Here is a 17711-nt window from a genome sequence, read left to right on the forward strand (position 1 = left end):
GGGGGGGGATACAACACCACAGTATCTTAGACTGGTCTAAAAGGTCTTACTAATGTGTTGTTTATTTGGCCATATGATAAAAAATCAACCTTGATGAGGTTAAAGAAAGGCCATCTACTCATGTGGCTTGAAGGATGGGGTCTTCCGATTTACCTGATCTATGTTCTCAGGCAGTGTACACTATGCAGACAACTGATTCGCATGACAAGGTAAAGGAGTTGGTGGAAATCAACAGCAATCAACCTTTTCCAGGGTTCAGGATTATGGTAGAGGAGCAAGTCGCCCAGGCTAATGCCTGTACCAGTGATGAAGAAAGACAACAACTTAAGGACCTGATCTATAAGTACCAGGATCTCTTTGCTGTGGACTCATACACTTGTAGATTAACCAACCACCATGTCACACATGTTCCAAATGAGCTCAACGGTAAACCTGTCTTTGTGCACAATATAAAATCCCATTGGTGTTTGTGCAAGAGACTTTAAACATCTTGGAAGCTTGAGGCATCATCTGACAGTGCAAAAGCACCTATAATTCACCCATATGGCCCATTTTGAAGAAATGGAGACTCGCTGTGGACTATTGTCAGCTGAACAAGTGAATACTTCTGTCTCGGTGGCCAATGGCCCCCTTGGACCAGAATCTTGCCACCATAAGAGGTTCCAAATACTTCACCAGTCTAGACTTTAGCTTCAGGCTTTTGGACTGTACCCATGCAGCCTCATGATCAATACAAATTAGTATTTACTTTTGGCAACAGACACTATGCCTGGAACAGAATACCTTTCGGTTACCTTAATTCCCCCGTGGAATTTAACATTTTTCTACACAAGGCACTGCCAGATGCTGAGGCTAGGAGTGGATGAGATGGGTTTATGGAACGATGGAGAGGAGGGGGAGAGAGAGAGAGAGGGAGCCATGCTGGACCTGGAGGTAAAGAGGAGGGAGAGAATGGGAGCAATGTGGGACCCAGCCTCGACTTTAACATGGGTCACAGCATTTTTAGCCATTTTTAGTCCTACAACTGCCCTCGACTTATATACAAGATCGATTTGACATGTATATACAGAGAAATTACTCACCTGTAGCAGGTGTTCTATGAGGACAAAATCTTAATGTGAATGGACCCTTAAACATATCCAAAACTGTTCCCAGGAGAGGGGAAGGCGGTAGAACTAGAGGACATGAAATGAGATTGAAGGGAGGCAGACTCAAGAAAAATGTCAGGAAGTATTTTTTCACAGAGAGAGTGGTGGATGCTTGGAATGCCCTCCTGCGGGAGGTGGTGGAGAGGAAAACGGTAACGGAATTCAAACATGCGTGGGATAAACATAAAGGAATCCTCCTCAGAAGGAAGGGGTCCCCAGAAGCTTAGCCGGTGGTTGGGAGGTGGGGATAGTGCTGGGCAGACTAATACGGTCTGTGCCAGAGCCGCTGGTGGGAGGCAGGGCAGACTTATACGGTCTGTGCCCTGAAAAAGACAGGTACAAATCAAGGTAAGGTATACACAAAAAATGGCACATGTGAGTTTATCTTGTTGGGCAGACTGGGTGGACTGTGCAGGTCTTTTTCTGCCGTCATCTACTATGTTACTATGTATCATACACAACTCATATATCGTAGTGTAAACACGTCATTTTAGTAGTATAGATCTTCAGAAATAACAACACAGATGCTGCAGAATCTTAAGCAGCAGATTGTAAATCGTCATTGATCCAAAATGATTTTTCAAGAATGTTTTGTTTGAATAGCATTGCAGTAAAAAATAAAGCTACTTAGCTTCAAGCTTCAAAAACAGTCAGAACCTCTGCTGGTTTCGTTTTTCTTCTTCAGTGAAGAGGTTCACTAGAAAAAGAAGCATAACATTAATGTCCTAAAAAAATGTCACAAAGCAAAATATATAGCAGCAACTCACATTTAATTCTTCTCATTTCATAATCAGCTTCAAGGTGTCTTTTGCCGCTGCTAAAATAGCGAACAGCTGATCAGACAACTGCAACAATGATTGGTTGAGGCAGCAAAACAGCTGTTTTGCTGCCTCAACCAATTGTTGCGGTGACTGATGAGGCAGCTGAGCTCTCCTCTCGAATCAAGGAGCCTTCTGGATATGATACAGCGTATCCACCTTCTTTGGTGCAACCTGCACTGAGAAGGAAGATTCCCAGTTCTTTTTCAGTGCATCGGTACTGTGACCCCTTCCTTAGGAGGTGACTCATAGTCCAGAACAGATTCCTAGGCTTCTCCTCCATCTCCAACTTAAATGGGATGCCCAATGTCATCTCCTTGACAAAACCAGTGAAAGAGACCCCCTCAGGTCTCAGGTGGAGATTTACATCTCTCTTGAGGTGGGAAGGGATCAGAAAAGACCCCATGAAACTTATCCTCTGAGAAGTAATGAGGATAATCTTCTGAGTCCCATGAGTGGTCCCAATCAGACTCTTCTTTGTACTCAGATCAGACTGAGTCTGCGCCTGCCCCAGCTCAGTGGAACAACATTCAGTCCCTGAAGAGCACTGAGATGCAGTTCAACTCTCAGACTCCGGGGAAGCTTTCTCCCCTGAAATCGGGAGTGGTGGAGCATAGGTTGATGTCGCTACCTTTTGAGGCACAGATGTGGAGGATCGTTCCACAGGCACGGATGGCGTCTCAGGAAGAATGTATGACTGTTCAGAAGTTGGCACAAGTGCCCTCAATGCCTGATAGGATTGCAACTGCAGTATCTGCGCCACTTCCCAAGTATGGCTCGGTACCGCTCATCCAAGGAAGACATCGGCAAAGGTGGGGGAGCCAGGAAACGGAAGATTACAGTGCCGACCTGGAAGCATGAACATGGCTGCTTGGAAACTCACACACCGGCACCTCTACCAAAGAGGATGAACGCTCCTCCCAGTGTCGGCCCTTCTCGGATGCCGGCGATGGTGATGTCGAAGAGAAGTGAGTCAATGGTGATGCCGAAGAGGACTGAGTCTTTTGCTTCTTGGGCTTCCCCCAAAGCTCAGCATGGAGGTCCTTCGGTGCCGAGGATGAAATCAAACCCATACATGCCCTTGGTATTGGGTCCAATGTTGACTGGTCCCGGGGCCTACTTTCAGTGCCCAATGTTGAGTGCACTCTCAGTGGTTGTTGAAGTCTTAGCAGCCATTGAAGTCGATGCTTCCAATGCCGATGTATTGGCCTTTGAGGAGCCAAAAAGTCTCTCCTGTTAGACCTGATGCACCCTCTGTGTCCTCAGCTGCATTTTTAAACAGAGAGAACAAGAGTTAGGTCATGGTTAGGTCCACGGTACCAGATTACATTGGAGGCTCCATTTGAAGCCATTGGGTATCCTCTTGGACATCGAGAAAAGAACTGCAGCCAAACTAAATTCCTCAACTGTTAACCTCAAAAATGAACAGTATTCAAATTCAGGTCCGCAGTCTGGCCTAAGTGGGCCTAGCAATCGTGAAAAATAAAGGAAACTCTAAAAGTTGAAAAAGCAAACTATTATAAAGGAAACAAGGTAGGATAAAATAAAAACAAAAATAAAACAAAAATACAAGCATGGAAAAGCACTGAGAAGAAGAAATACACACAGTTAGCATACACTCCCTGCTCCATGGAAAAATGAAGACTGAGGGATCCATGCAGGCGCAGTGGGACGCTGCTAGAAACTTCTACAATCTTCTTGCTAGTCAGCATCGGCATCAGGCTCCGTTGGATGACATTACCCAACTGTGAGAAATCCACTGAGAATTGCTAGTGATCAGCAGACTATATATTTATTGTATTTAAATATATTTACTGATTCACATGATGACAGAATAAATGCAACAGTTCTTGTTGGTTTACTCTGCCAAGTAGCACATTTCAAAGCAGAGATTCAACCAAAATGTGGCAACATTGTGAGAAGGCTGAGATCACAGTATGAAAATAAAATAATTGCAAATTCCTTAAATATCCCTTGGAAAAAGGTCAGGATGATTGTTACAAAATGGAATCTATATATGACATCACCAAGATCCTGCTTAGATCAGGCCATCCCTCCAACCTGGGTGACTGAGCAAGGAGGGTACAGATCAAGGAGACAACTCAGACAGCAAAAGCAAATCTGATAAAGGTCTAAGCTTCCATAAACAAGACCAGCTAAAGTGTGTATATGATGGCAGTATCCCAGAGCAACAAGCAGAGGGTAACCAAATCACACAATACAAAAAAAACCAAACCAAACCAAAACCCAGCACTAAGGGCCTCCAGAGCTGAGATAGCGAGTAAATCTTTATTATGAGACCCAACACGGGCTGTGTTTCAGCATCTATGCCTGTATCAGGGGTCTGCTCAATTCATTGCAATCCTCTCAGGCATTGGTGTCGTCGCTACAACTTATTGGCAAACTGTGCCAAAATTGTGGCAACGATACTGTTGAGAAACATTTTGGCACTGTTAAAAATTAGCAGCGATTGTTTCTGAACAGCAGACCCACAATTTGGATAATTCTGTATTAAGTAAATTGAGCAGACCCCCGATGCAGGCGTAGATGCCCAAACACAGTCTGTGTCGGGTCTCATAATAAAAATTTACTTGCTATCCCAGATCTGGAGGCCCTTAGTGCTGTTTTGTGTTTATGACAATATCCCAGGCACTCCGCAAATCTGGCTTGTATAGTAGGGTTGCAAAAAAAAAAAAAAAAGGAAGCCATTACTCAAGAAATCCTACCTTGAATTCCTTTCAAACTATGCAAAGGGAATACTAATGCACTGAAGAATGGGGGGAAAAATCATTATTTAAATTGTAGGCAAATCCGACGCACTAACACAACAAAATGTGGAAAACATTCAAGAGGGTGTAGACTTTATATAGCCATTGTATAGTTAGAATGTGACAGTAAGAAACATTGTCTCATAGAAAGCAGGTAACACAAAGAGCCACAAAGTGGCAAAACTCACCGATATCCAGTTCAAACTGGACTGATTCAACTTTAAGCTAACGCTCAAACAATAAATTGTAATTAGGCTGAGCAAAGTCAAACGCAAAGTAAGCAGTACAGGTATGACACAGAAAAAAATGTATTTCAATTATATATACATTAGAAACATAATACACAGGAACTCACAAGTAAATCCTTATCTTTGGACAATTATGATGTACTTGAAAAGCCACTGCAATGTTCTTGCCAATATCCAGGATTTAAAATGACAACAGAACTCCAATTAATTTATACAAATCCCCAGTATTATAAATGATTACCTGTGATTTTTTTTTTTGTGTGACAAAAGATCTTCATTCTTATCTCCATTTGTCTTGCCATTTTCGGAGAACCAATCTTCTATACAGCCTTGTCAAATTCAGATTTCCAACAGCTGGAAACAAAAACAGAAAATATCAAGTTTGTAACAATTTAATTTTCACCTCAAGTGCTTGAAAAGGTAATATGGTATCAAATGACAAACAATAAAAATAACAAGCCTTACATCCAAATTTTGATTCCCCCAATAATTGCCTACCCTCAGAATTCAAGGTAACAACACTGCTCTCCTCCACCCCCCTCCACACGATGAGCAGATCGCTTAACTTCTCAAGATCGTGGCACTGGAATGGTGCAGGGCCTTGAATGTGCGCAGATGCCCAAAGGCCACACATCAGCACAGCACCATGATCTTGAGAAGAGGTAAGGTCATCATACAGGATGGAGGCGAGAAATAGTTGTTCTCCATGTAGTCACAGTGACAATAGTTTCCTGACCTGCGTAGCTGCATGAGGAAAACTTCCTGTTCATGCTGGATAGATTGGGGAGTGACTTGAGCCTCAGGCTGAACTTCCAGGTCCGGGGTGGGCAGGAATAGGGATTTGCACTGCACTCCTTCCTGACCCACAGGCACCCCAGTTCCCATTTCTTTCATTATTCTCTCGTCACACATCCAGATAGCATGACAGGAAAGCAAAGGTACTTACCTGTAGCAGGTGTTCTCCGAGGACCCTTTATAGTCTTATAAGTGGGTGTCGCCAACCAGCATTGCCCAGTCCGGAATTTACAAAAGTGTAATGACAGCTTTTCCGAGACACATTGCATGTGCAGTGGAGCGCAAGACACACTCCACTGAACATGCGTGACTGCCTTCCCGCCTGTCGCGTGAACGCGGTCTCACCTCAGTTTTATACTAAAGCAAAAATAAAGTAAAAACAACAAAGGAGAAAACTCCAAGGGGAGGTGGGAAGGATTGTGAGAACATAAAGCCCGATGTCCTTGGAGAACACCTGCTATAGGTAAGTACCTTTGCATTCTCCGGGGACAAGCAAGCTAATTAATTCTCACAAGTGGGGAATCCCTAGCATCCAAGCTCAACAAAAACAACAAACATTGGTCAATTGGGCCTCCAACGGCGAGAACATTATACAGATTAATATGAAACTATATACAATCTCAATGAGAATGCAGCCTGGAACAGAATGAAACGGGCCAAGGAGGGTGGAGTTGGATTCTAAACTCCAGATTCTGCAACACTGTCTGCCCGAACCGACTGTCATGTCGAGAATCCTACTCAAGGCAGTATTGTGATGTGAATGTGTGGACTGAAGACCACGTCACAGCCTTGTAAATTTCTTCAATGGAGGCTGATCTCAAGTGGGCTGACGCAGCCATGGCTGACATTACGAGCTGTAACATGACCCTCTAGGGCCAGTTCAGCCTGGGCATAAGTGAAGGAAAAGAAATTTGATGGCCAACTATAAATGATGTGTTTCCTGATGGCGACCCCCATCTTGTTGGGATCAAAAGAAACAAAAAGCAGGTGGACTGTCTGTGGGGCTTTGTCCGCTCCATGTAGTAGGCCAATGCTCTCTTGCAATCCAAGGTGTGTAAGCTGCTTTCCCAGGATGGGCATGAGGTAAGGGAAAAAAGTTGGCAAGAAAACTGACTGGCTGAGATGGAACTCAGACACCACTTTCGGAAAGAACTTAGGGTGCATGCGGAGGACTACTCTGTTGTGATGAAACTTAGTATAAGGTGCATCCATTACTAGAGCTTGGAGTTTACTGACCCTACGAGCTGAAGAAACAGTCACCAAAAAAATGACCTTCAGATGGCAGGAATTCAGTGGCTCAAAAGGAGCTTTCATCAGCTGGGTGAGAACGACGTTGAGAACCCATGACACTGGCAGAGGTATGACAGGGGGCTTTGATAAAAGCAAACTTTTCATGAAGCGAACTAGACGCTGTCCAGAAATGGGCTTACCGTCTACATGCTGATGATAAGCACTAATTGCACTAAGGTGAATCCTTATGGAGCTGGTCTTCAGACCAGACTCTGATAGGTGTAGAAGGTATTCAAGCAGAATCTGTGTAGAGCAAGCAAGGGGATCTATGGCCTTGTTCTCACAGTAGACAGCAAACCTCCTCCATTTGAAAGAATAGCACTTCTTAATGGAATCTTTCCTGGAAGCCAGAAAGACCTAGGAGACAACATCTGAAAGACCTATGGAAGCAAATTCTAGGCTCTCAACATCCAAGCTGTGAGAGCCAGAGATTGGAGGTTGGGATGTAGAAGAGACCCCTTGCACTGCGTGATGAGAGTCGGAAAACACTCCATTGTCCACAGTTCTTCAAAGGATAATTCTGGAAGTACAGGTAACCAAATCTGCTGTGGCCAGTACAGAGTGATCAGAATCATAGTTCTGCAATCTTGCTAGAGTTTCAACAAAGTCTTTCCCACTACAGGTATGGGAAGATACGCATACAGAACACATCTGACGTTAGTCTGTCGTGGGCCTGAAGCCTGGAACAGAACTGAGGGAGCATGTGGTTGAGCTGAGTGGCAAAAAGATCCACCAAGGAGTGTGCCCCATGCTTGGAAGATCTTGCGGGCTATGCCCATATTGAGAGACTACTCGTGAGGTTGTACTATCCTGCTCAGTTTGTCAGCCAGGGTATTGTTTTTGCCTGCCAGATAAGTGGCTCGAAGGAATATGCCATATTGGTGAGCCCAATGCCACATCAGGATGGCCTGATGACATCGAGAGGGTGATCCAGTGCCCCCCCTTGCTTGTTTGTGTAATACATTGCAACCTGTTTGTTTGGAAGAGAGCAATTTGGTGAGACAGCCGATCTCTGAAAGCCATTAGAGCGTTCCAGATCACCCTGAGCTCCAGGAGATTGATCTGATTCATTTCCTGGGAGGACCAAGCTCCTTGAGTGTGAAGCACATCTACATGAGCTCCCCATCCCAGGAGAGATGCATCCGTTGTCAGCACTTTTTGTGGCTGAGGAATTTGGAATGTAAGTCCCAGATTCAAATTGGATGGAATAGTCCACCATTGAAGGGAGCGTACAAGCTCTGGGGCACTTGGATAACGACTTCCCGTGGCTCAATACCACTGAGAAGTTAGGGTCCACTGAGCTCTCATGCAAAGACATGTCATGGATGTAAAGTACACTGTGGAAGACATGTGTGGCCAACAATCTCAACACCTGCCAAACTGTGACCTGCTGAGAGATATGGACCTTGGACGCGAGTGCGACCAGATTGTCTGTTCTTGTCTCCAGGAGGTAGGCTCAAACCATTCGAGTATTGAGCAGGGCTCCTACGAACTCCAATCACTTGACAGGGAGGAGTTGGGACTTGGGGTAGTTTAAAACAAACCCTTGTAGCTCGAGAACCCAAATAGTCATCCACATGGACTCCTTAACACACTCTCTCTGAGGTGCTCTTCATAAGCCAATCATCAAGATATGGAAACATGTGGACTCCCAGTCTGTGTAGCGATGTGCAAACACCGCTAGACATCTGGTGAGGACCCTGGGAGCTAATGCGAGGCCAAAAGGCAACACGCGATACTGAAAGTGATGTGTTCCCAGCCAAACTGAAAGATACTTCTGGTGGGCTGGAAGTATTGGGATGGGAGTATATGCATCCTTTAAGTCCAGAGAGCATAGCCAATCATTTTTCTGAATCATTGGGAGAAAGGTGCCCAGGGAAACCATTGTGAACTTTTCTTGGACTAGAAATTTGTTCAGGGCCCTTAGGTCTAGGATGGGATGCATCCCCCGTTTTCTTTTGCACAAGGAAATACCTGGAATAGAAACCCCACCCTTCCTCTCCTGGTGTAACGGGCTTGACCGCATGGGCTTTCAGAAGGGTTGAGAGTTCCTCTTCAAGTACCTGCCTGTGCTGAGAGCTGAATGAATGAGCTCTTGGTGGGCAGTTTGGAGGTTTGAGATACCAATTGAGGGTGCATCCGAGATGGGCTACTTGAAGAATCCACTGGTCAGAGGTTATAAGAGGCCACCTTTAGTGAAAAAACTTTAACTTCCTCCCAACCAGCAAGCTATCTGGGACGGACAATTTTACTGCGGCTATGCTCGGCTGGAGGCAGTCAAAAGTTTGTCCCTTGCTTTGACTGGGGAGCAGCAGGGGCCTTTATGGACATGGAAGAAAAATCTTCCTCGGCTAAATCAAACAAACTGATGGTACCTGAAAAAAGGGCAAAGCATGGCAAAAAAGAAAATGAAAGTTCCCAGCCGAAGTCAAAGCATAAAAGCAACCTGACGACAACAAAAAATAAAAGGAAACAAAGGAAAATTTAAGGGCGTAGGTTCCATGACAGGAACACAAAAAAAGATGAAAAAAATGAACGAAAAATAGCAAAAAGGCACAAAAAAGCTCTCTAGAACCAAGCAATGTGAGGAGATGGTAAAAGAACACACCCTCTCCTCAGAGCGGTAGAAAAAGAACTGAGGAGACCACATTCGCACAGCGGGCAGGACGACTTTCACACTCCACAAAGCTCTCGACTTTTGTAAACTCCGGACTGGGCAACATGGGTCGGCGTTACCCACTTGTGAGAATTAATAAGCCTGCATGTCCTCAGAGAAAATCTGATTGGTGAATTTATGTTTGCAATATTATTGTGCACTTTTTTGATCTGAAGACTTGCGGGGGACTGAGGGTGAAGTGAGGACCTGAGTGGAATTATTGAATATTGTGCACATTTTTGTCCTGGAGACTGAAGTGCCTCCAATAATAGCCCTCCATAGACGTCAGAAAACCAGTTTCTCTAATAATAGTCCAGGCGATTATTAGAAACAATATGCTACAGTATGAAATCCACTTTGGCTGTACCATAGAAAAGCAGTATATCAAATCCATACCACTTCACCCTTAATCTGTAATTCACCACAATAATAAATCCACAATCTCATAGACCTTTTCCACCACTTTAATTTTTGTGTTGAAGGAATTATGCTGAACTTTGAACAAGTGTCATTTTGAAGATTATTAAAACTTATTTTGAAATTATAAATGTAATATTGTGGATTTTTAAAAAATAACTATTTTACTAAACAATATTGCTGGTACTTGTCCTTATTCGAACATACACATTACATCATGGGGCAAGTAAACTTTCTCCGTTTCTTTGATAACCAAAATAAATAAGGAAGAAGACTTCAGAAACTCCGCGCCAGCTGGTCTTAATAATAACCGGACCACTGACGACACCTCTCAGCGTAGCTCAATGATGTGCTTATGCTGACGAGAATCCTCATTAGTCTACTTCCACTTACACACTAGCAGTAATCATTTACTTATTTTCAATTTATTTATACATGCTGTGTGATATGAGTGCTAGAAAAGTACTTAGCTGTGGCTGTGCTTGAATAAAAACGAATGTCCGTGCCCAACAGCAAGCTCCTGTTTCACTTTACGCTTCTTAAGGAGCCGGACCTTACATCTTTTCACAGCACCTGCAATAATGAAAACATTTTCTTACTATCAGTTATCCCTCTAGAGAGGGGAGCCCACACCCATCTCTACCTACATGGAACCGGTACCTTCCAAAGAGCCACCAGCTGCTCCCTTCGTCTCTATTAGAGCCTAGCAAGGACAATTTAAACTATTTCCGGATGGTATTTAACCAATCCCCACCAAGGGATATTTAAAGGGCCAGCATATCTTTTAACCTCCTACTAATTAAAGAAATAAAGTAAAATTGGTATACAAGAAGGGTATCTAACGTCCCATGAATTTGCTTTTTTGAATAAAAAACATCCTTTAGTGCCGTATTTTTATACGGTTCCTAAGATTCATAAGAACCAGACTGCCCCTTCCGGGTAGACCGATCGTGGCTTCTATTGATTCTATATTAGAGCCTTTATCCCAATATGTGGATTGATTCTTGCAGCCACTAGTACAGCAAGGGAAGACGTATGTTAGAGATAGTTCACATTTTTTGAACATTCTAGATACTATGTCTCAAGACACGCATACTTTTGTTTTAGTTACGTTTGATATTGTAACTTTATATACGTCACTCCCTTTATCACAATGTTTACAGGTTCTGGAAGCTAGTTTAGAACGGCGACAGCGTCTTCATCAAGTCCCGACTAGATTTTTGATAAGCTTGGCAAAAATTGCGTTAACAAAAAACTTCTTTCTATTTCAGAATCAATTTTATTTACAAAAGAAAGGAGTTGCGATGGGGGCGACATGTGCCCCTTCAACAGCTTGTCTGTATATGATGGACTTCGAGGATCAGTGGTTAGATCTCAATCCATGGGTTACCTGTGTCAAAAGTTGGCACAGGTACATCGATGATATTTTTGTATTGTGGGATGGAGATTTAGAACAATTAGATCATTTCCATGAATGGTTAAATACACGGGACCATAACATCCGATTCACGAAACAACATTCAGTGACACAAATCAATTTTTTAGATGTTTTGGTCACTCAGGATCAGGGTAGATTGAATACATCCATATATGTTAAGACCACTGATCGCAATACGTTGTTGCATTATGCTAGTCATCATCCGAAAAGTACTAGGGACAGTTTACCTTTTGCTCAGTTTTTAAGAGCCCGTAGACTTTGTACTCATTTGTCAGAGTTTAAAATACATGCCAAAAAGTTAAAACATAAATTAAAGGGTAGAGGGTATCCGGATCACATTATAAAACAAGCTTATTCCTGGGCTAAGTACAATCATAGAGAGCATTTATTGAGAATTCGTAAAAAAGAAGAGGAGAGAAATTTACAAACCTGTGTGGTCAGGTATATGCAGGGCACCACAAAAGCAGTATGGGTCTTAAAAAAACATTGGAAAATCATACAGTTCCATCCGGTGTTTAGCCAACAGGAGCTCAGAACAGCATATTCAAGAGGACCAAATTTGAAAGAGTTGTTTCAGGACAAAGTTAACGTTGCAGAGAGGTCAATTGAATGGGGTCATAAGCCATGTATTAAATGTATATTTTGTCCAATGATGTTATCAACAAATGTCTTTCAAAATCCAACAGATGGTAAGAGCTACACTTTGAGACACGTTACAGATTGTGAATCGAACCATGTGGTTTATATTATGATTTGTCCATGTCGCAAAATATATGTAGGTAAAACGACCCATATGCTCAAGAATAGATTGAGCGATCATAAGCATAACTTGAAATATAGAGTCGCGGAAGCTCCACTGGTACAACATAGTGTTGAATGCTCATATCAATTTGACGATTTTAAATGTTTGGTGATTGACCATGTCCCCATCCACATTCGTGGAGGGGATCGTGATCGCTGCTTAACACAAAAAGAACAGCGTTGGATTTATAGATTACATTCTTTAATACCTCAGGGCCTTAATAATAAAATCGAATGGAAGACATTTCTTTAATTAGTAGGAGGTTAAAAGATATGCTGGCCCTTTAAATATCCCTTGGTGGGGATTGGTTAAATACCATCCAGAAATAGTTTAAATTGTCCTTGCTAGGCTCTAATAGAGACGAAGGGAACACCTGGTGGCTCTTTGGAAGGTACCGGTTCCATGTAGGTAGAGATGGGTGTGGGCTCCCCTCTCTAGAGGGATAACCGATAGTAAGAAAATGTTTTCATTATTGCAGGTGCTGTGAAAAGATGTAAGGTCCGGCTCCTTAAGAAGCGTAAAGCGAAACAGGAGCTTGCTGTTGGGCACAGACATTCGTTTTTATTCAAGCACAGCCACAGCTAAGTACTTTTCTAGCACTCATATCACACAGCATGTATAAATAAATTGAAAATAAGTAAATGATTACTACTAGTGTGTAAGTGGAAGTAGACTAATGAGGATTCTCGTCAGCATAAGCACATCATTGAGCTACGCTGAGAGGTGTCGTCAATGGTCCGGTTATTATTAAGACCAGCTGGCGCGGAGTTTCTGAAGTCTTCTTCCTTATTTATTTTGGTTATCAAAGAAACGGAGCGAGTTTACTTGCCTCATGATGTAATGTGTATGTAAAAAATAACTATGGTATATGAAGGGCTCTTCAGCAATTTTGACTGAGTTCTTTTTCCCCCCACATTTTCCATGTTTCCTACATTTTACCTTAAACTGCACAAACACCCAAGGGAAAGTCCTTCACCCCCTAGACACAAATGGGTTGTCAATTACTATTTTATATGAATGGAATCTATCTGAAAATCAATACAGCTGCTTATCTTCTCCAACAGAGACGGTGTTCTGGTAGTCAAGCAGATCCTAACCATTTGTCTGGCTTCCTGAAATCCATTTTAAGTCTGGTATTCCTCTAACCAGTGAAGTAAAGACTCATCAAATCTGCGCTAAGGTTGAAACCATAGCTCTGTTGAGGTCTGATTCACTGAACTGTACATGCAAAGCGAAGAACTACAGGATATGAATTGAGGTTGAAGGGGGGCAGATTCGGGATTAATGTCAGGAAGTATTTTTTCATGGAGAGGGTGATGGATACATGGAATGCCCTCCCGCAGGAGGTGGTGATGAAAACGGTAACGGAATTTAAACATGCGTGGGATAAACACAAAAGAATCCTGTTTAGAAGGAATGGATCCACTGAATCTTAGCAGAGATTGGGTGGCAACACTGGTAATTGGGGAATAAAAACAGTGCTGGGCAGACTTCTATGGTCTGTGCCCTGATCGTGACTGAACAGATATGGATGCGCTGGAGTGTAAATTTTAAGGGGCTTCGATGTTAACTTTAGAAATTTTAGTACAAGAACAGTACTAGGCAGACTTCTACGGTCTGTGCCCTGAAAATGGCAAGGACAAATCAGAATCGGGTACACATATAAAGTATCGTATACCATGTATAATGAGTATATCTTGTTGGGCAGACTGGATGGACCGTACAGGTCTTTATCTGCAATCACAGACTATGTTACTTCACAACCTCATTTTTTACTACTATTTGGACCATTATTTCATCAGAGACAGTACATTCAATCAAGCCATACTAACCAACCTGCCTTTGTGATATAAGCAACTCATATTATCGGCTATTGCCTGTGTGCTTGTTTATATCACACTTGTTAACAGAAAAAAAACTTTGTTTCTCACCTGTAGCAAGTGGTTTCTATAGACAGCAGGATTAATCAGGCACATAAGTCCTTCCACCTCACTGAAACTGTGAATACTCTCATTTGTTGAGACTGTGGAGTAACAGTAGTAGTGATAAGTTTTGTGTAGATATGTTTGTAGGTATTTTTATTGTGCTATTATTGTGTATGAATTTTGTAATCCACTTAGGTTTAGGCAGACTATATATACGTAACATAAATAAATAAATGTTGAGATACAGAATTACTGGAGAGGGCTGAGGAGAATGCTATGTGCAGGAAGGGCTATGTATGTAATAGACATAGTTCTGAGCTCTGGAACAGTTGTTCCATCTAGGTGCCATGTGATTACACAACCCATCTGTACACTTGATAAATCCAGTCATCTGTGGAAAAGCAACTCTGATTTGCCTCCAACCCCAAGAAAACAGATTTCACTGTGATGTGTCCAAAGATTCTGCATTTTCTTGGCCATATAAATTTCTGAATCTTAACAGTGCAGTTTATTTTACACAAAACTTTAAAGCAAATTGTTAAAAATGCCAACACTTTTGGGCCCTTCAGTCTTTAAAAGAAAAAACACCTACAATAAAAATAGCTGGTCTGCAACAACTTAAGAACTCCTTGGCATGGTAACCACTATTAATCACACTGCAAATTCACTTGCCTTAACATGACAACTTGCATGTACCAGAGGACACTGAAAATGAAACAAAGCAATGCAAACCATGTGGGTTTATAACCCAAGCTTTCAAAGACCCTTTAGCTGGAATTTACACACTGTTTTATTAATTTCAGGTAGCCAAAACTGAGCAGATAAGTGCATCTTTAGAGTAAAAACAAGAAGCTGGACAAGCACTATTTTAAAACGACTGATTAACAAACTTGATATATATGAGCTCTACTTTTCCAATTCAGGTAATAACTTGTATCCAAATTTTGTTTAAATTGCATAAAAAATAAAATGACTAATTAACTGCTTATGCAACAAATGTCCACATCAGTAGCAAGAGAATAAAAAACAAACAAACAAACAAACAAACAAACAGTATTTGATCATTTTTTTCATTCCAAGATTTAAAATTCTATATGGTTCAAAACATGGTTGAGCATGCACTCAACAGCCCTCAATCATATCAGCATCTGCTATTCAAACAAATGCTTAGTTCAGAAGGAATGTTATTTTAATTAGATACTTTTTTTTTTTAAGGCAAACAACTAACAATAGAGGGCCAAGATGGTAACAGAGTAGGAAGTGTGGATGGGAGCTCCGTGCCTTTCTGAATTTTCTGTTGAGTTTTGGATACTTTTTTTTGTAGGAGCATGTTGAAGTGGAAAGGGAAGCAGAGAGGCTCTCTCCCCCTGAAGCCAGAAACACCCTTGCTGAGGCACACTTCCTATAATAGTTTTCACCCAGCCCCTGCATATCTACTGTTCTTGGAGAGGTAAAGAACTCTCAGCTGGAGAGCGAATGGGCATTATCTACTGTTCTTGGAGCACTACAGAACTCTTAAGCTGGAAAGCAAGGCATTGCTCAGCTTGAGAAGCCCAGAGCCCACTTCAGTATGGTTGAAATCTATGCAGATGGAAGATGTTGGTGTGTGTTTTCCTATTGTTGCATTGGAAGTATATTCATTACTGATATCTACTGGAGTTCAGCTTGGTATGCAAAGTACTGAGTCAGCGCTGCACCCTAGGGAGATGACAACACTGGAAGTCACGTTGGAGTCGGAGATTCTGCACGTGAAGGCCAGGTTCCTGAGGAGCGAGATGGAGAAATAATAAGCCTCAAATGCAAGAGCTAACTTTGGTGGTGCTGCCCTGCAATTCTTGCCTCATCACAAAGAGATTATGTTGGACTCAATCTGATGAGCCTTGGAATTGCTTCTTAAAGTGTGCTCTACATTCTCTTTTGGTAATTCTGCTTCTCTAAAAACACTGCATAGTTAGGGACGCCGGCCTCTCAAATTGCGGAGTCAGAATCTACAGTCTCTCAGGTTCTGGAGATTCAATTTCAAACATCTCAACATAGATTGCTAATTCACATGAAGATTGAAAATCTTGAAAATTCCAAGAGGAATTTAAATTTGCGATTCTTTAATTTTCCTTGCTCCAGAACATCCCATCCTAGAGATTTCTTTCATATGTTTTTGAAAGAGCTATAGAAATATCCTGATAGTGGTGCACCTCCACTACAGAAGTTATATTATATGTCTTAGGTTAAAAGAACTGTAGACTGGTATGGAAGTCCTGATGTGACAGACGTGTCTGATGATAAGTTTGGATTTATAAGCAATGTTGGAAAGATCTGGAGAAGAAGTAATTGATAGAATGTTGCTTATATCCTTCATGTTCCTTCAGGACAAAGAGGCGTTGCTTCATCTTTATTTATCATTATCCGATTTCTTATTTGGAAGAATTCAAATCTTCCCAGACATTTCACATTGGACTCAAAGTGTTTAGTAGTGCATTAGGAGGTAATCTCCACTGGGGCTAGATTTCATTTTCATGTTCCATGTAAATCAGTTATTAATTAAATGGATAGAACATACCATTTTTAAAAACTCCTGCTCAATTATATTTGTTTGGGATATTAGAGAAGCTCTGTGACTGGACCTAGAATGAGATCTTTAGGCTATTATTTATGTGTCTGTAGGGACAGCCTACTTTTCCCTGTAAATTCTACTCTTAGATTCAAGCTTCCTCTGGTTTTATTTCTTCGTGTCCTACTGGGTATCTTATTATTACTCTCTTTTCTTTAGGGAGCTTGTGGTTAATGTTTATCGATATTGCTGCCTTTTTTCTCTACAAAGATTTTCTTTGTTGAATTATAAATTCTTTAATTTAAAAAAAAAATAACAATAGGATACATGCTTAGCAAAGGCTTAACATTGGCTTTTCTGAAGTACTTTTGTATGATTAAAAATGTGGATCCCTAAAAATAACAGAAATCTTGAATTAAATTTTTTGTTTTTTTACAGTGCAAAAGCAGATTTTACTTACCATGGTTTGTTTGAGGTATTGCACAATAAATTCACCCATATAACAGGAACAATCTTCAAGGCCCATTTTCCTCTACAGAGCCAATGTACAAGAAGATAAAAGTATTTCTTTATAAAAGATTTAGTAATTTAAAATAACAAATATAGGTACATTATATACAAGAAAATTAAGAGCATTTACTAATACTATAAATAGTCTATATAAAAGATTTTATATTACTATAAAACATTCATTACTGTTTCAAGATATTTATGTAAGGACAGTGATACAGCTCTTTTTGTGAACATGAGGAGTAGTTATCTGGAATGGTCCTTGCTTTTTTTCTTTTTTTTTTTCTCTTTTTTTCTTTTTTGTTTTCTTTATAAAGAAACTTTTTTTTTTTGTTACTGGGATTTTCA

The 17711-nt window shown here is 41.4% G+C and overlaps 1 long non-coding RNA gene across 1 annotated transcript; it reads right to left on the bottom strand.

The window, feature by feature from the left end:
• Positions 1-1770: 1770 nt before the first annotated feature.
• LOC115468705 lies at positions 1771-17677 on the bottom strand. Its single transcript, XR_003941909.1, has 3 exons — positions 17314-17677; positions 5224-5336; positions 1771-1845 (listed from the first exon to the last, which is right to left on the bottom strand). It is a non-coding gene; the product is annotated as an uncharacterized LOC115468705 (long non-coding RNA).
• Positions 17678-17711: the final 34 nt, after the last annotated feature.

Source organism: Microcaecilia unicolor, chromosome 4 (genome assembly GCF_901765095.1).
Source record: "Microcaecilia unicolor chromosome 4, aMicUni1.1, whole genome shotgun sequence".
Lineage (NCBI taxonomy): Eukaryota > Metazoa > Chordata > Amphibia > Gymnophiona > Siphonopidae > Microcaecilia > Microcaecilia unicolor.